General features: G+C 38.6%; 1 long non-coding RNA gene across 1 annotated transcript in view; it reads left to right on the forward strand.

The window, feature by feature from the left end:
- Positions 1-20626, forward strand: part of LOC116216383 (uncharacterized) — a 59096-nt gene that overhangs the window by 11769 nt on the left and 26701 nt on the right. Inside the window, exons 2-3 of the long non-coding RNA XR_004159067.2 lie at positions 10403-10465; positions 13797-19544. This is a non-coding gene — a long non-coding RNA (uncharacterized LOC116216383). The remainder of the gene's footprint in view (positions 1-10402; positions 10466-13796; positions 19545-20626) is intronic.

Consider the following 20626-nt stretch of genomic DNA (forward strand, 5'->3'; position numbering starts at 1 on the left):
GACAGTACAGACAGTCAAGTCCTGGTGCCAGGCACGTCCCCAGGTGCTGCTTACTTTGTAATGCAAGGAAAGCTGTGGGACCTTAGCTAAGAGGTCTTATCTTCCTTAAATACCACTGAAGTGGAAATATCTGCCTCTTTATTTCTAATTTACTTAGAGTTTCAAGAAGTTTTGTCAATTGTTTGAGTCATGCTTCATAAAAAGCAACAATTTGTAAAAAGTTGATTCCCCTCCTTTTTATAATCCCCTTTTAAATACTGGAAGGATGAAATGAGATCTCCTCACAGCCTTCTCTTCTCCAGGCTGAACAATCCCAGCTCTCTCAGCCTGTGTTTGTAGGGGAGGTGCTGCAGGCCTCTGATTGTCATTCCTTGATTTCAAACTTAACCACTTAGCAATACAAAGGAGTATCCTCTGTATCCTGGCAGAACTGCTTATAAGAACTTTCCACAATGATCCAATGTGCTTCTGTCATTTTGGTCCTAATGTTCTTCTGGGTAAAAGCTGTTTTAAATTAAATTCTTTCTCTCACATGGATGTTGTGTCCTCTACAAAAGATCCTCTACAAAAGACTGATGACTGTGCACTTTAAGAAGACATTTAAAAATATGCATACCATTACAGGTGATATCTTAAGTGACTTGTGTTTAAATAAAGATATTTTAACAGAAGCCTTAATTGAGGTAACCTAACTGAGGTGCCTGAGTTATGCTTATGGATACAGTGTATTCCGTTTCTAATAATGGAGAAAAAGGCACCACCAGCAGTAATTCAGCCTTCTTCAGCACATGGATTGCTCTGCAAGAGCTGAATTACTTTCTGGAGATAACTGCCTCTGTGCTGACTGATGGATGAAGGCAAGAACAATCATATTCATGAATGTGCTGCCTCAGTGTGGCATGAATCCAGACCACTGTGACCGAGGCTTTTAGACTGCTAATTACATTTTGAGTGCTGATTTTTGATGACTTGGAGAAGGCTGACTTTCTTTGCTTTCAGCTTCTTTTAGAATATTTCAAACTGGACATAGGTCATTATGGAAAACTTGGCTTACGCTTCTACCCATAACACTTTCTGAATCATGAATCTCTTCAAGCAGAGAGACAGCAGTTTTAGATGACTGCCCAGTAAAAGGCAGAGTAATCCTCTCCTGCATCATGGAGGTAATGAACAAAGAGAGGTCAGGTTACTCACAAGACCCCTGTCCTGGACGTCTCTGTTTGTCTTATTGATTGGCTCTACCACATGACAGTAGTCAACAGTACTTTTTAATCTGTGGAGAAAGAAAGCAAACTACAGCAGCCAGCACTAAAGCTCTGTGTTCTGACTGATTCATGCTGGTTTCTTACCATTGCCTTTTTTACTACCTGTATAGTAGTCCCAAGGGATTTTTTCTTTGCTTTTCTGAAAATTTTCCATTCTGAGACACAAATCCACCCTGGAAGCCTCATGGGACTCTGCATCCTTTATCCTGTATTGTGCCAGACCAATGCAAGGCAGTAGCCCAGATCTTTGCCACCAAATTATATAATCGCAGAATGGCTTGGGTTAGAAGAAACCTTAAAGATCATCTTGTTCCAAATCCAAGACCAGGGTTTTTTTCAGGTACTAAGTGTTCATTTGCAATGTACAGCCCTCTGCTAGTCCACAGGCAAAATCCTCCCCATCTTTCACCTGTGTAGCCATGTTGATTTGACTGTGGTTGCTCAGTTACAGAAGGTAATGAAGTTAGACCCAGTGGTACTGTGTAGCTGTACCACTGAAGGATATTTTGCTTTTGTGCACATATTTGTAAATGAAAGAGAAAAAATAGATTATATCCTTTGAAAATGAAAAACAGACATGAAAAAGTTGGTCTATCGATTTTTTTTAAGTGTGGTTCTACTGACAGAGCTTATAAAAACATTCCGAAGTAATGTAGTGTGATGACCCTTGCTCATAATCACAGAAAGCCTCTCCAAGTTTTTGATTTTTTAATAAGCCTATCATTAATCTTCAATGAAAATAATATAGATTTTATGAAGAAAGCTCACCAAGGTTCTTGGAAAACTTACAAGACATTTAACAGCTGAACAGTGTATCTCGCAAATGGACTTTAAAGGTGCTCTTTCAAACTGAAGCCTTTATTTGATCTGGTTTTATAGTTAGCAATTGCTTTGGTCTGAAACCTCACCCATCCTTTCCAACTAATAACCAAAAGAATCTTGAAATATAGCACTTGTTGGAGGTACAGCATGACAGCCCCTAAACCAATTTGTATTACACATAGACTCTTGAGAGAGTGGATTTATTATTTGTTCTGAGACATCTTACTTTATCAGAACAGCATATATGCATATTGTGAACAAAATAAACTGCAGGATTAACAGTACTTATGACTATATAATAAATATGTAGCTGAAATTTTGGTTAATCTAAATTTTTCTTTTGTGAGGGTTTTTTTTCTTTTTTTTTTTTGGTAACATGGAGCGTTACTCAAATGTTTTCTCCAATAACTTTAATCTGGATTTCCTCTCTGATAAAGCTCTGGTTGTTTGCAGATCCACCCGTCAGTTTTATGAGGATATCTTTGAGACATCGCAATTGTAAAACAAACTGGAAGGAAGAGCAGCTGTACTTACAAACAAACATCACAGGCACAATTAATCTGTTTAAAGATTTTATGAGGGGAAGCATAAAATATCAAATAAAGGCTAATGGGAAATATTTAAAAAATGCTGAAGCTGGTTACAATCCACTGAGCAGAGCAGCCAATGTGTGTTCAGGAAACAGTATGTAGCTGGTAACTCCTTTGTTTGCAAGCCACCAGCTCTCTACCTCCCAATCTGAACTTAGAACTGTTTCATGTTTCTAAACCAGATACACTTCTAGATATACTTTATTTGCTTTGTAGATGGCAATTTCAAAGATCTTCCTTTTTTTTTTTTTAAAAAAAAGTGAAGATTATAATGAAGTCTGAGGAGGCCAGGTTGCTCCCCACTGTTCAACTTAAACCTAGTACAATTCCTATCTTGCAGTTAAAGTTTATGTCCTGGTTTCATAGGAGAAAAGCATACACATGCACATGTTCTTTCTCTCTCTTGCTTTCTTTCACACACGTGCATACACACCCGTGCCAAGAGGCACTGAATCAAGCAGGTGTATGATTAAAATCCAATATGCTCACACAGTATCCTTTAGATGAAAGAAGAAAAACTGCTGTATCTAACAACAAGCATTATCTTTAGCACCAAGAACTTATTTTAGAATCAGAATGAGCTGGATGAGATTTTCTTACATAACTGAAAGTTTCAGCATGTACCAAACTGAAGTGGTTTACTATATCACTGAATCTTCAAGTTTAATATATGAGACCACATCTTCTCATGCCACATGTAAAGCATATTTATCTCTTTATTTCTCTCTGTTCATAGTGTCATGTCAGCATCAAAGAGAATCTGGAAGGGTAAGGTTTACTACCTTACCCACCATACTTTTTTTTAAATCACTCTTTTTAATTTGCAAGAATGTGCATTAGCAGATAAATACGGGCACAGTGCAGTGCCCATATGGTACAAATTCCCATTATCCTGAGAGCTTTTGTCAACATAGAACACGAATAGAATTAGAATTGTTTTTTAAAGAAAAAAGTTTTTCTCCTATTATGGGAGCACAGGACAGGAAAGTTTCTTATGTATAATGAAGTTTATTTGGCTTTGGCTTAAGTAAGGTTTTTATCAATGGGCTGTTAGCTTGGAACACTTCCTACTGGCTGGTGGACTGTCAGACATGCTCTCAAAGAAGGCTGTGCATTTGATCTTTCTTCTTGTAGCTTGTTGCAGCTTTGTAAGCATTGAGGATTTTATCACAGGGACAGTACCAATTAAAACTCTGTTTTCCAAGGGTGGTTTAATTAGTGGTTTTGAAAGAACCTGTCTGTGCTTCGTTCTGATCTCATTTAAATTGATGCAGTTGTGTAAAAGTAGTATGAAATCCTGCTGTCCTGTGAAGCTGTTACTTGTTGCTTATTCTGGGGGAAAAAAAGTAAAAAAGAAAAAAAAAGCATAGAAAGAAAAGTTTAACAGAGCAAACAAATCAACTTTAAAAAAAATAATAATAAAAATCCATGCAAAAGAACAACAGTCCAAAGAATTTTCCAGGAAGATGAAGGCATAGTGCCTTTGGATTTCTGCCTGTTTGTGCATACGAGGAATGTTGCTATCTATAGTCACACTTCTTGTCATGTATTATGCTTTATATGGACTCAGAACTGTCATCGCAATGCACATAAATGTATTTTATTTTCTTCACCTGCTCATGTGGTGCACACCTGGGGTTTGCTGGCAGCGTGCTTGGCTTCAGCAAGCAAAGGATACACTGCCAGGTTGGAAAGCAAGTCCTGTTCGCTTCATGTATGTAAAGCTGAGTCGATCTCCCACTGTTTTTATGGAGTGGTTAAGGACAGGGCTGAAACTTCCACTGAAAACTACAAAATATGAGAAAATGTAAACTTTTCGAAGCTCGAACAGAGCCATCGGACCTCTAGAGCAGAAGTCCTTTTCTTTTGCCTGGTGGCATCAGAGCCCCTGGTGACTCGTGAGATTTCTTCTTGTGCAACACCATCAGCATCAGTTCAGACTGCCCTGGCAGGTGTGCTCAGAACCTTTAGAAACCAGCTGGATGGCACAGCACTCTGTTGTTGTTCCGCTAACCGCGCAGTTTGGAATAGAACCTTTGTTGCTGGTCATTGCTTCCTGGAGTAAAGGAAGTGTCAGCTGTGTATTGCTCAGAGCTGGCTGAAATGTTTATAGAGGAACTGAAACTTTCATTGATTTGAGTTCATGGGCACGGCATAAAAATGCACCGCTTCCTGCTAGGTTTTTTGCAATAGTAAACATTTTGTTGAAATGCTTTCCGAAGCCTGGTTGCCCATCTGCTAGGCCTGAAAGCTGTAGGAGAATGGAAATAGTGAGAGAGGAAGCTGTTGGGAGGTGTCTTTTGATGAGTGAAGAGTTGAAATTCATTGCTAAGGCATCCTCTGGACCATGAACAAATACAGACGTGCACACAGACATGCACCAATGTATGTGTATGGGACCATTAGGTCCCACTAGAAGCTTATTTCTGCTCAGAAGGAAGCAGTGTTATCTCTTCCTGTGGAAAATGGCACTGTTAAAAGGTCTCTTTGATCCTCTGTCCAACGTTTTGGGATAGGAAGAGTCAATTCTGTCCCTGCTCTTGCCTGCCTCCTCCTTGGTCATGTGAACAGATCTTTTCTCTTTTGCTGCAGTAGGAGCTGTTTTCTCAGGCAAAAATGATTTTGGGTTCTTTTATTGCTGCAGGTGCAAGACATTGTGATCATAACTGAGTCTGAAATAGAAGAATTCTTTTTCTTTCCCATTCGAGGCAAGATTATAAGGCCCATGTTGTCTTTCAAACTGCAAAGGAAGATAACTGGCCAAACAGTGATTTAATTTATGTGCATGTAATTCTTCTGGGTGTTGTCAAGAGAAATCTTTTCTTATTGTAAGAATAAAAGGAACAGAAGTGTCCAATTTGATGGGTGAAGTGTGAAGAATTATCTTTTCACCTCTGCACACTTGGGCTTAAGTTTTATTTTTGCTTGCATAAGTGCTAAATTTGTGCTTAGTTGATTTATTCTGAGAGGACAATTTGTACTTGGTTTTAATATTGAGATTCATTTTTGGTAGGGGTGAGCAAATTGAGCACATGTTGATTCACTTTATAGGTGTGAATTTTGAAAGTGAAACTCAGCAGTGGTGGTTATAATGTAAACATCAACTCCAGTTTGGAAGTTGCTGTACCTCCAGCTTCCTATCAGCCCCAGTTATCCAGAGGATAAATGCTTATGTGTATTTTTAACCAAACTAATCCACAACTGTACAAGTGATCCAAGTATTTTCAGGTGCAGTTCTTTATGAACAGCATTCTGATTTCAGTAATCCCTGCAAGGCTGGCTTGGACAAGAGTCTTCCCACACACGATGTGTGGCATTCTGCTGCTAGAAAACAAGGGTGTTTCCAGTTAAAATTTGGCCTTCACATAACGTTCATCCTTTGGCTGAAAAATTTGTATTATGTCATGAAGAAGTCCAGTAATCCTACAAATGCACATCCTTGAGGTATGGAGCTATTTTAAAAGCAGGAGTATTTACAATGTTATCAACATTTATTCAGCTGGTCAGAAAGTGAAAAGACAGAGAATGAGAGAGTATGCAAATGTATACATGCCTTTAACAGGTTATTGAAACAAGATTCAACTCTACTGAGCCAATTTCAGGATGTTTTAAAAGCGGTGTTTGTTACAAAACATGGAGTTCAAGCTGTGGAATCCATGTCTTTTTTTTTTTTCTCTTTTTCGTCTCTTTCCACTTGCTCACACTGACGCACTCTGAATGTAGAGCCTTCCAACAGGAGGGGGGATTTGAAGTCCCAGAAAGGGATTGACTAGACTTGTTTTAGGGACAGAAGGCCTTTGAATAATTTTTGGATTTCAAGGTTCATGACTGTTCAGATCTCTGCTTTTCATTTTCATCCATTCCTCTTTATTAACGTTTTGCTACTGGTCACTAACAGAGAAAAGATTTTTTACTAGATGGACCTTTGATATGACCCATTACAGCTGTTCTTATGGTAAGTTGTGTATTGCGCAGGAGGTAGATGATGCAACTTCACAGATTGCTGGTTAGCTCCAGTCTGGAGTTAAAGATGCTCTCATTTTTCCCCCTGTAAAGCTGAAAATGTTTTGGGTTTTGGCTGCCACGAAGATATCTCTCTTTACTTCAGAGACACTCCAACTAGTTGTTCTCTGATGGAAGATAAGGCCTGTTACTAATATACTCTCTGCCTTGTTGAAACACATTTTTCTGCTTTGTCCAATAAAATACTGATTTGTAGATCTTTGGAATATTCTGTCTGGTTTCTTTATTGATTTATTCTGTGTCAGGGTGAAGGCCGGTCACAAGCGGTGTCCCTCAGGAGTCAGTCTTGGGACCTGTGCTCTTAAACATCTTCATCAATGACACAGATGATGGCATTGAGTGCAACCTCAGCAAGTTTGCAGATGACACCAAGCTGAGCAATGCAGTTGATACATTGGAAGGAAGGAAAGCCATCCAGAGGGACCTGGACAGGCTGGAGAAATGGGCCCATGAAAACCTAATGAGGTTCAATAAGGCGAAGTGCAGGGTGCTGCACTTGGATCGGGGCAATCCCAGGTATTTATACAGACTGGGAGAAGATCTCCTGGAGAGCAGCCCCGTGGATAAGGACTTTGGGGTCCTAGTAGATGAGAAGCTGGACATGAGCCAGCAGTGTGCGCTTGCAGCCCGAAAAGCCAACGGTGTTCTGGGCTGCATTAAAAAAGGAGTGGCCAGCAGGGAGGGGGAAGGTGGTTGTCCACCTCTACTCAGCTCTTGTGACTCTTGTGCCCCATCTGCAGTACTGCGTCCAGGCCTGGGGCCCCCAGTACAGGAAGGACGTGGAGCTCTTGGAGCGGGTCCAGAGGAGGGCACTAAGATGATCAGAGGGCTGGAGCACCTCTCCTATGAGGAAAGGTTGAGGGAACTGTGCTTGTTTAGTTTGGAGAAGAAAAGGCTCTGGGGAGACCTCACTGTGGCCTTCCAGTACTTGAAGGGAGCATATAAACAGGAGGGGGAATGGCTGTTTACGAGGGTGGATTATGATAGGACAAGGGGGAATGGTCTTAAACTGAGACTGGGGAGGTTTAGGTTAGATCTTAGGAGGAAATTTTTCACACAGGGAGTGGTGACACACTGGAACAGGTTGCCCAAGGAAGTTGTGGATGCTCCATCCCTGGAGACATTCAAGGCCAGGGTTAGTATACAGAAGACAAAGCTAGAATCTCCTTAGCCATGCTCAGCATAAGGCAAAAAAACACATGAAATTCCAACTACAAATGGCTTTCCAGCATGGTCAAACCCTGGTACAGATTGTTCAGAGAGTCTGTAGAATCATCATCAATGGGGATATTCATAGCTTGACTAGAAAATGCCCTAAGCAGCCATATCTGAATTGACCCTATTATGAGCAGTGGTTTGCATTAGAGATCTCCGAAGGATCTTTCCAGCCCAAATTAGTCTATGAACATAGCCAAGAGATAGATCTAATGGAAACTTAGATTCTCTTTCCCCTCAGAGACTATTAGCACTTGTAGTTTCTATATGCAGAAGGACATAAATTTTGTTACTAGTTTGGACTTTTTTTCCTTTGCTATTTTTAATTTTGTTTTGTGGATTTTCTATGTCAAGAGAAGTAAAGTAAATATTGAGGAATATGGTGATCATTTGGAAATGATTTTTGAGATACCTCAGATGAATTTAATTTAGATTCATTTAATTTAAATTCCTTAATTAATTTAATAATAATTTTAAAAAGTGGTGCTTTCAATTGGTCAACTGTACTTCAACTGAAGTTAACAAAAGCAGCAAATAAATCAGCTTGTCCACAAAATAGAAAATGAATTTTTCAAATTGGATATGCAAAACCAGAGTCTTTCAAACTCTGAGTTTATATCTGAAAATCTGATGAGCAGAAGGAAGTGAAACCCAAAAATCGGAATAAATATAGCATACAGTAGGATTTTTTGTTTGTTTGTTGGTTTTATAATCTGTATAATATTGGTATAATATCCTAATGAAATTGAGGCATGACTCATTTAGAATGTTAGATGCATTCTTCCTATTCAGATATTAATTTCTAGTGTAGATAGATTCTCAAGTTTCAAAATTAACCATAGAAATGTGATGAAGAATAGTAGAGGATGTGATTTACAGTGGTAATCCACTGAGCCAAACTGGTGTGAACTAGATGTTCCCTGAGACTTGAGCACAATTAGTCTTATTTGACTATTTATGGAGTCAATAAAATGAAGGAACTGTGTCTTCTCTCCAGCCAGCTGACCTTATGAGTGTATGTGGGATCTCAGAAAGGGGAGGGTTACGACTATAAAATAGTGTTTTGCAGAAAGAGGACAGAGGAGAGATTTAGAATCTCAGCTGGCTTTTAGACTTGAAAAAAGAATCAGTAAAGGAGAAATCTGAATGATAGTTCTGAACATTTTCCCTCTTTTCTCAATCTCTTTGTTTTCCTTTTTCTCAAGTAAACATAAATAAAGAAGGAATAAAGTAATTAACTGATTTTTTTCATTTACATATTCATAGCTATTGCATGACAGATAATCTTAGATGTTCTCTAGCAATTGGATGCAATGTGCTTTTTTATTTCCCTAGCTCCGTGTGTGTTATTCTCTACATACACTTGTATTGTTGTGAGTGGCAGGGAGGCCTCCAGGGAAAACAAAAGGCTGCAATCCACTGGAATTAGAAGAACACTTACTCTGAAACATCAGATTGATCTGATGTTATGAAAATGCTAGAATGTAAATACAAATGAATTTCATGCCGACATCCTAGCCCTTATGAAAAGTGGTGTTCATTTCCCAGGCCTTTCTCCTGAATAATCTGCAGTAAATTATAGCCACTGTGAATAGCCACATCTCCTTTGACTGGGACACATTTATTTGAAATATTAATCAGTGCCATGAAAGGAATTGCATTTTTTGAATGCTTCCTACTGATAGATGACAGAATAAGCAACCATTACTCTTTTCTGTGGTTTCATAAAGGGTTGTTTTTTCTTCCCATTTTTGCATCAGAAAGATGGAAGGCTTTTTCAACACCTGATACAGTAGCTCTAAAATGAGAAATCAGAAGAACCACCTGCTTGTTGGCCATTCTTCTTGTTAGCATGTTTACATCAACTTCTCTGAAAACCCACCCACTGTTTCCATTGTAGAAGCATTCTTAATTTCTGAAGAATGAGTTAACTAAGGAGAGCAATACAATTTTGTTTGTAGTTGTTTTTATACTACGTTGGGCTGAGCCATATGCATGCTGTCACCTTTACGCTGGATCTTTACCTTTGCTACCCAAAATACATAAGGAACTGATTGGGACCATACGTCTGAGTTTTAGACAATGAACATTAGGCATATCTATACATCTTTATGTATTAAACTGTCATATGCTAACCAAAACTGTGCTGGTGCCTCCGAGATATGTTAAGGAATGGCAAAACAGCAGCAGAAAGTTAGTATCGAAGTTAGTGAAAAGCTCCAATGTGTAACCAAAAACAATCCAAAAAGGATATCCTGTGTTGATGCTTAACAGCACTCAAAATTTTCATTGGACTTCTGTCTTCATTTCAGATAAGGATTTTTTTCGTTTGGTAAAAGCAAAACTAAAGTTATACGAGGAATTGTTGTCTGGTTCCTTCTTCTACAAAGGACCTTTCCTGGAAGTTTTATTTTGACTATCTGAATGGTTAAATTGTTAAAGACTATGGACAAAATAGATCTTTTAATAGATCTCTTTAATTCACAGAGCCCTGCTATGGTATTTGCATTCACATTAGGTAGACTGGATGTGGCTACTCCACTTTCAATGGTAAGTAGATAAAGTAATATGGATCTGCCACTTTTGCTATACACATATTTCACATAGTAATTTATCCATGGCTAGCTTTCCTGCTGCAACCAACGTATTCATCTCAACCATCTGCTTGTTGACAAATTTTAAGGCATTGATTCTTACAAGGACAATAGTAAACACACCACTCTGCAGTTCTTCCAAGAGATAAATTTATTTATTTTTAATAATTCTACATTTTCTGTTTTCCTATAGGATAAAATTGAGCACTAGAACTAAGAGAGAAAGAAGTTTCACTGTCAGAGAGTCTAGCAATGGAAGGATCATGCAGAGAAAATACAGCTTACTTACAATTTCACTGCCAGGAATGCTCCAAAGCCTCTTTCTTTACAGACATCATTCAGCCACAGGCAGGAGTGAGTCATGGTCCTCAAAAAACAGTAAAATAATGATAATTAAAAAATCCATTGGAACAAACAAATCATTCAATCCATAACTGATCAACAGAAACACAGAGTTTCTGTTTGTTAGCTTTAGAAGAGATGTGACCCAGACAGTCCTTCAAGCCCTCTTAGACACATTGTCATCACTGTTCATAGCACCAAAGATGTTTGAAGTTATCATGCTGTGCAAACATGTAACACTTAAAGATGGATGAAATCCTACTGCCAGAAATTAATAACAAAGTTTTTCCAGGGCAATTCTTGCAATCTTGCATTTATTAATTTAATCTTACGTTTGCAATGAAGTTTCTTTCATCATTTGTCCAACTACTCCAGAATTTTTGTACTAATACTTTGATGAGCTGTTATCTTTGACACAGTAAGAGTTTTCCTAGGAAATGAGGTTTAAGTTCATTTAGTGCATTCTATGAGCTATACCTACATTGTTAAACAGGACAGATTAGTTAGTTAGTTAATTGTAATGTTCATCAGATCCAGTGTCGTATAGTTCCCTTTTATTGAGAAAACCAGACTAAGAACAGACAGGTAATGTGTTAGAGCAGACTGAAAAATAGCTCTATTAATGCTTTTCACACCAATATATTCAAACTCAGACAGTACTTAACAGTGAAGAGAATTCAAGTATTGCACATGAGCCAACAACTATACAAGACCTACCCAGAAGTCCCCAAACCATATTATTTGCGACTGTTATGCTGAAAATGTCTAGTTATCTCCCATTAGCTCTCCAACTTTTTCTCAGATGCTTGTAAAAGGAAGCTAGGATGTGAGCCAGCTTAAATGTTGTTGCTAAGTAATCAAGAGCAAGATGGGAAAACAGAAACTGTGTGCAGAGGTCAGAGGCAGGATGAGACCAAAAATGCCAGGTTATAGTGAGGGAGGAATTTTCAAAGATAAAATACAGCAAAGCATCCAGGATCTAATTTCATGAGGAAGGGAAAAGCTTAAAGAGGGGAGATTTAGGTTAGATACAAGGAAAAAGTCTTTTGCAGTGAGGGTGGTGAAGCACTGGGACAGGTTGCCCAGATATGTGGTGGATGCCTGGTCCCTATTTAGAATTCAGTGATTCTAAATAACAAGAAATCATATCAGCTAAAAAGAGGACTAAAAAAATATAAGTGAGAGGGTTGTGAGAGCAGGAGGAGCTAGGAAACAAGCAGCAGGGAAACAGGTGATGATTGAAAGGGGTTGGGAGACAGGGACCAACATGTATAGAATCATAGAATCCTTGCAATTGGAAAAGACCTCTGGATACCATCTAGTCCAACTCCCCTGCAATGAACAAGGAGATGCATAGCTAGATGCAGTTGCCTGGGGCCTGATCCAGCCTCACCTTGAACATCTCCAGGGACAGAGCATCCACATATCTGGGCAACCTGTCCCAGTGCTTCACCACCCTCACTGTAGAAGACTTTTTCCTTACATCTAACCTAAATCTCCCCTCTTTAAGCTTGACATCATTTCCCCTTGTTCTATCACCACAGCCCCTGCTAAAGAGTCTGTCCTCATAGGAGAGGTGTTGTATATTGAAATGCTGCTTTCAGGTCACCTCGCAGCCTTCTCTTCTCCGGGCTGAACAGCCCCAGCTCTCTTAACCTGTCCTCATAGGAGAGGTGTTCCATTCCATGGAACACTGGAACATCTTTCTACTTGTTTTCTAATGACAATTAAAGACAAGTCAATTTTTCCTGTACATTAGGGGAAATATTCATTTCAAAGAACTGGTCAGCCTGTGCATGATCATATATAACCATTTTGTAAAACTTTGTCTTATACAAGGGAAAGCAAGCAGCCAGCTTCAATAATCAAGTCAGGCTGCATTATCAGGGAATAGCAAATGAGGATAATAGAAGCCATTTTTAGCATGGGTTGTTGAAGAACAGACATTATTCTGATAAAACTGTATAGGTTAAGTATCCAAACACAATAAAGGCCTCGAAGAGAAAGATGAATAACTGGCATATTCTGATATAATTTTATTAAAAGCTAATTTGCCTCTTATTTGAGAACCTAGGTATGAGTGAGACTAATCAGAACATCATTTGCTAGGACTTTGTTGACTTTATTGTAAGAATGTATTTACTGGCATTAGGTAGCATCACACATTACAAGCAGCCAAAGTCATTCAACTATGAGAGTCTGAGGAACAACATACAAGACTGTTGCACCGACATTTATCATATTACCTAACAGATAGTTCACACAGCAGTATTTTAACATGGTCTATATACTCCCAAATTTTTGTGATCACTTTTGTGATTACTTTTTAGAAAGTTAAATGGAAGGTCATTAAATGTGAATCAAATCAAATCAATTTTTTTTTCTGATTATTGTTTTCAGATAATGAAAAAAAAATCGCTGAAAAAAAATATCCTTTTGTATTTACATTTAATATTATTTTAACAAATGATATATGTATATCCTATTTTTGTACAGTGTCAAATTGTGGTGCCAGGAAACAGCTGATTTATGTTTAGAAGCAGTACTTTACAGAAGTGTTCTTGAAATTCTGATTTCCTTTGTTTCTGTCTACTTAACATGGCCAGAATTGCAACTCATGCCCAATGTATATTCATTAATATTATTCAACAGTTACTGGATTTATTATTTGAAGTGCACATGAGCTTTTTTGATCATAACCCTGAAACATATAGATAAACAGGATTTGTTGATACAATAGAAAAAGATTCATAAACATTTGTTTCAAATCCAAACAGCTCTTCATTTCAAATGTGTTTGTACAGTATTCTTATAAGTAGTGGTTCTTCTTACCTGATTGCTAGTATTTGCCTCTCACTGTATTCTTTGTTTGCTCCACTCTGCTTTTATCAGCATTATGGAATAATCTCAGGCATAGTATTAATATTTGTTATTGTTTTTCTCAGAACAGTTTACCTTTCCTGGAAGCCAGGAAAGCAATGATCTCTACAGTGGGTAATATCATCAAGGTCCCTTGAAAATAATCCACGTGGGATTAAATTAACTGCTATGTAAAAGAGATGGAATCATTTAAATTTCATTTTGAAGATACTCTGCTGTTTGTATGCTACAGGATTCTAGAGCTTTGGTGGACAACTGTGAAAGAAAATACTGAGAGAATTTTTTTTTTTTTTTTTTAGTGTTATCCAGATTCTGGCAAATATTGGAATGTATACAATGATGATTTATATCCTTGATATCCAGTGAATGAGCATCTACCACCTATAAACGTTTGGTGGGATTTTAGCACTATGTGGCACACAGTCATTCCAATTGATGTAGAAAAAGTTTTGCAGCAAATGTGCCACAAAGCTCACAGTCCTGAGGACAGTGACTTTTCATATTATACAGTCATTGTTAAAACAAGTGCAGGTCATTTAGCACAGAACAGATAATTGTTGTAAAAATGATCCCCCAGTACAGTTTGTGATGCACGTAGCCTGGACAAAAGTTCTCTTGTCTTAAATTTTTTCAAAATTCAAATATTCTGTTCTTGGCTATTCCTCTGCTTTAACTTTATTCTTGAAAAAACTCAAATTCCTTTACTTGGCTGAAGTATCTCAGAGAGGCTTCCCCCATTTGACTCCCTGATGCTGTATTCCAGAATTGCCGGTCACTTAACACATATGGACCCCAGAATATTAGCTTTGGCAACATCCCCAGGCTCTTTGCAAAATAAGAATTCACACTTCCCAAGCCAAGTGTAAGTGGAAGGTTCCCACAACGCTGGTGAATCCAGAAAGATTCTTGTAGGCCATTCACATCCAAACAACCAAAGGGCTTAAAGCTGTTGATTGGCAATACCACTTACGGTCCATTCTTGTGGTAAGATGCAAGTTATTAAATTTTCCTTTTGAAGGCATATTGCTTGAAGGTGCCAGAAAATTAGGGCTTTTCTTAGCCAGTGTTAATAACATGCAGTTTAAGCTGGAGAATTTGAATCTATTCAATTTCATTTTAGTTTGCATGGAAGAAAACCTATTCCTTAGCAACAACTTGAGTATGGTAAAAATAAAGGTTCTGTGGAATTTTTTGTCTGTGACTTCCCTACCTGCTTATCCAGCAAAAACATGCATTCATCAGTCCACCTCAGTGCCTGGAGCTGGAATCAGCAGGAAGAAAATCACAAGCAGAGGAAAATTATACCCCCTATTGGCTCTGGGTTCACTTTAGCAAGCCACCCTTTTTCAACTATGTTGGTATCCTGCCTGCTAACCCCTGATTCAGAGGCAAATTTTAAAAGCACTTCTGACACTGGGCTTTGCAACTTTTCAAACAAATAGCAAATGATTAAAACCCTCTGATAGTGCACTGATGTTGATCCAAGAAGGCAAAACTGCAAGCCGTTTAAATACCACGACCTGAGAGTTATGACTGAAAGCAAAGAGAGGAATTTGTCCTTGGGATTCTGCAGGCACATGGCCTTGCACACCACTCTTCTACTGGAGGCTCATCCTATCTCCAGGAGGTTCCTACAGGGGTACATTCAAGGGAAATGAAAGTTGCTCAGTGGTTTCTTCTTTACTGATGGCATAAAGATTCCTGCATAGTTTTTTAATAAGATACTGGGATTTAGACATCTGTCCTACAGATTTTGTTAATATGCATAATACATATATGTCCATACTTTTTACCTTTCTGTTGACGCTGGTACTGTATCAGTGTAGCATATTCCACTGACTAGTCCAGTGCCCGATTTACTTTCGTGCTGAATAGAGTGAATCCTCATCAGATTTCATAAACATATACTTTCTTTTAATAGGGAGTGAGGTGCTGGTTGTTAACAGTGTATCACAAAAAAATTACAGGAAAAGATAAACTGACTTCACTTCTCTTTCACTCATTTTCCACAGGCCAGACAGTAAAAACTAAATAAAAAATCCAACTGAATATTATGCCTTTGTGGTAGTTTTCAAACTAAAGTGAGCATGGAAGCAGTAGAGGTGAAATATTCCTCCTCCAGTAAGAAGATTCTCACAGGATTTATTTTTACATAAAATATGTCCAGCTAAAATATATCCAGTTAAAATATATACCTAACTGTGTATATCTCCATCTATAATTCAAATAAAGCTTATGTTTTATTATAATGATATTTCACAACTGCAGTAAAAAGGTAACAGTGCATAATTCCAGTTTCTTTTTAACTAAGTGAAATACCAACAGCAGACTATAAATGGCCGCATCTATCTGACCATGGGCTGTTTGACTCAGCTTCTTTTCACTATTCTCTTGATTGGATATAGGAGAAAAATTAGCTCTAGGTATGAAAGGTTGTTAAGAGCTTCTTAATCAGGGCCATATACATAAATGAGACTGACAGCAAGCAGACAAAAACTGATTAAAAACTACTGATGTTGGAAAACATCTTTACTAGCTATATACTCACATATATAAATAGGAGATTGATCCAAAGAACAATAATAGGTTCTGCAATATTTCTCTGCTTTCTGTGTGGGTTAAGTACAAACAGCACTGCTCAAGGATTCTTTCCTTTTCCATGTGTGAGTGCACTTGTTATCTCTTAACCAAACAGTTCGCCAAAATATGAAGTGATAGAGCTAACCAAATGATCTTGTGCTGGAAAAAACAGCAAACACAAACACACAACACAAAAAAATCCAACAAAGAAAAAAACAACAAAAAATAGCCTGGAACAAAAACCAAACAGTGTGCATGGGTTACTTGAAAATTATAACCTAAAGACATTACTGTCTCACAGCCCTTCAATTTCTCGTGTGAAATGCATTTTTGGTCTCAGCCCAGTTCCTAGCAGACAGGTGCCCACATCACTGGAATCACCAGGTGGAGATGACTAAATTTTTCCAATAAAATAAGGCGATTATAGCTAACACAGTGTAAAACATTAATATAAAGTACTTATAGTTCCCACAGCAGATGTTACAGTAACTTGGAATCCTGCTCACTGGAGAAAATTGTGCCCAGATGCTTGTACTTAAACTTTATGGCCCGAACTCTGCCCTCAGATGTACACAAAACTCCCAGAGATTTCAGAGCAACTATTGTTCATATATGTCAGCGCTGTGTCTGACTCCTTTCAGAGTTCGCGTTGACCTTCAGAAATGTTGTGGGACACTGGATCAGAAACCACCCAGCATGGTTGAGGATGACAATGACAGTATTCCAGCACTCCATAGGAGACCCATCCAATATCAAGGCCAAAATGTACCAGGCATTTCTCAAACATAAATCAAAAGCCAGATCGCTCTATAAGCAGAAAAAATAAGAAAGAAAGAAAAGTTTGGGAACAAATCCAGAGTGTGAAATGCATTGCACAAGACCACAGAGTAGCTGGATGGCAAAAACATGATTAATGCAACCATACAGCTGTGAAAAGTGTATCAACTTCAGTAGCTATTTAAATATCCTTAAGGATGAAAACAGAGCATAGTCAAAACGAGCAGAAATGCATGATCTTAGAATTTCATCAAAATCACTGTGCTTTTATTCCCTTTTTGACTTTCTGATCAGTCCTTGCAGCAGTGTCAATGTAGAGCACAGTAGCTCTCAGTACTTGATCAACCTACAGACAGAAGCACTTTGGAGAGACAGATAGTAGCTGGTACACAGCAAGAAATAACATCTAAGGCATCCATGGGAAATGAGGCAGAGAAAGGCAGAGGCTAACAGGTAGAGATGGTTGGGTCTGGGCACATAACCTCTTGATTCAGGGAAATGCTGAAGTTAGAGAGCTGGATGGGAGAAAAGAACTTGCCACATTAGGATATGATGGGTTTCAGGTAAGACTGATTTTGAACTTTTTTACCATTTAACTTCTTTTGCTGGTTTAATGCTTTGTGTTATACAGCTCAGCTTCAGGGACTGAGAGCATTCAGACAGTTCTGCTTTCAAGGAAAGCTATCTGAATGTGGTGCTGGGCACCCTGATTGGGGTGTCCCTGCCAGAGCAGGGGTTGGAGCAGATGGACCCAAGAGTCCCTGGTAACCTCAGCCATGCTGTGATTCTGTTAAAGGTGTTCCAGCTCACAACTGCTACTGACGGTGACAAACTCTACTTGTGTACTGACAGTTCCCCAGAAGTGTGGTTATGGTTCAAGACATCAGTGCATGATGTCATCAGACAACACATGTTCATTTCAGCTCATATACTGTGCCTGTTGTCATTGCATCTGAATGCTCTATATAATATTTTGATCTTTGACATAGTTAATGAAAGTAGTGATTTTAACCACTGTCTGAACTACTGTTTGTTATGATAAATACATCCTGATTTATTACTTGGTTTTATAAACATTAAGGCATCAGAAGAGCCCAAAGGAAAACTATGTTTACATAGAAGATTAAGGCACACTCTTTTTCATATTTGTAATGTTTGAGATGTGATATGGTATACTATAAATTTAGTTAACAAACTTTGCTTGATTAGCCTGTCAGTATAATCAGTTTCCTAAGTGCTGCTGTATGTCAAGCTCTTAACAAAGACAGAGGCTAGACATGATTTTCCTTTGTTGTAATTTATACAGAAGGAGATTTCTTGCTTTAATGTTTAGAGTGGAATTCCTTCTACTTCAACTGACTAAGTGGTATTTGTCTGACATCCACAGCTACATGCTCCCTGTAGGGAAATAGATAAGTCAAAAAGTTGTTTAATTCCATCCTGAAAAGTGAGGAAAGAAGTCTCCTTGGAGATTCCTTCATTTTTCTCTGATGACCACTGAGTGATCCCAATTCAACCCATTTAAATATATCTATGAATTTTTACCTGGCCCCTCATGGAGAAGATTATGCTGGGAATGTACATTTACCATGGCTGCATTTACCTCTGAGCACAATAACATCTATAAAAATATAGTCTTTAAACAGACATTTTAGTTCAAAATCACAGTGGGCTAAAAGCACATCTGGCATGTATGTGGTTCCTCTGATGAGCAATTGTGGTCTTCAGTTCCTTTTTTTGGCTCACAAAATGAAATGATCTCTGTTTTCAAAGAATCACAGAATTGTAGGGGTTGGATGGGACCTCTGGAGATCTTCTAGTCCAACCTCCTGCTAAAGCAGGTTCCCTACAGTAGGTTGCCCAGTCCAGGTAGGACTTGAATATCTGAGAGAAGGAGACTTCACAGCCTCTCTTGGCAGCCTGTTCCAGTGCTGTAATCTGCACGGTAAAAGACTTCTTCCTTGTGTTTGTATGGAACCTTCTGTGTTCCAGTTTGTGCCCATTGCCCTTTGTTATGTTGCTGAGTACCACTGAAAAGAACTCAGGCCAACTCACTTGACTCCTACCCTTTAGATATTTATTTGCATCGATGAGGTCCCCATGTCAGTCACTCTTCCCAGCTTTGTATCATCAGCAAACTTGCTGAGAGTGGACTCTCTCCATTCAGGTCATCGATGAAGATGTTGAACAAGACGAGACCCTGTACCAACTCCTGAGGAAGACCACTAGTTATAGGCCTTCAACCAAACTCTGCCACACTGATGACAACCCTCTGAGCTCTACCAGCCGAATGGTTCTCAATCCACCTCATTGTTCACTCATCTGTCCCTCACTTAATCAGCTTAATTACAAGGATGTTGTGGGAGACAGTGTCAAATTCCTTCCTGAAGTCAAGGTATGCAACATCCTCTTCCCCCATCTACCCAGCCAGTGATGACATCATAGGAAACTACCAGGTTGGTAAAGCTCAATTTCCCCACAGTGAATCCGTGTTGACTACTCCTGATAACCTTTTCTTTCAATTTTCTGGAGATGACATTCAGAACAAGTTATTCCATCACCTTTCCAGGGATGGAGGTGAGGCTGGCAGGCCTGTCGGTTCCTGTTCCCTCCTTTTTGCCCTTTTAATGTGACTCATGTGACACTAGATTTCTTCCAGTCTTCAGGCACCTCTTCCATTCTCTAAGATCTTTCAAAGATGATAGAGAGAGGCTTAGCATTCACTTTTGCCAGCTCCATCTGCACACGTGGGTGCATCTCTTTGACAAATCCCATGAATTTGTGTGCATCGAGTTTGCCTAGAGGATCTCTGACCAGATCCTACTTGATCAAGGGGAAGCTGTCCTTTCTCTAGACTCCCTCTCTTACCTTCAGAGTCTGGGATTCCTGAATTTAATATTTTCTTAAATCTAACAATTCTGGTTTAGCTACAGATGAGAGTGAATGCAAATGAAAATGAGAGTAAGATGAAAATTCATAGGAAGTAGTCATGGTACTTCAAAAAGAAACCCTGCCTATCCAACCCAAAGCTGGAGTTGGTGAGTGGGATTCTGTGTTCCTTGAATGTGGATGCCCAGGAGCATTTGAGGTACCTAAATATCCAAGATACAAGTGGACCTGGAAGGGAAGTCTCAAGATGTGTGGAAACTTTGCTCCCTTCTGAAGAAAAAGATGGAGGACTTAAATGCCTGAATCCTTTTATTGAGTCAATGTAAACTCTCCCCAGGTTTCAAAGCAGACCCTGGATAACTGCTGAGGGTCTCGTAGGTAAAAGACGCAGAAGCAAAATTAATGAAATTCAACTCTTCTTTTACTAGTTCACCAAAGATAAAAATTTATATTCTCTGTATACAGAAAAATCTAATGCTGAATTACCTTTATCTGAATAAGGCAGATGTATTTATTTCTAATTTTCTATTACAAAATTATTCTATCTGAGATCATAAAGCATATAGCTTTTGGTTGTGTTTGATCAGATTGATTTTTCAACTTATTATTTCTTATTTCAACTTCTGAATCTTAAATGTTTTCTGATCAT

Source organism: Meleagris gallopavo, chromosome 2 (assembly GCF_905368555.1).
Source record: "Meleagris gallopavo chromosome 2, MGAL_WU_HG_1.1, whole genome shotgun sequence".
Taxonomy (NCBI): Eukaryota; Metazoa; Chordata; class Aves; order Galliformes; family Phasianidae; genus Meleagris; species Meleagris gallopavo.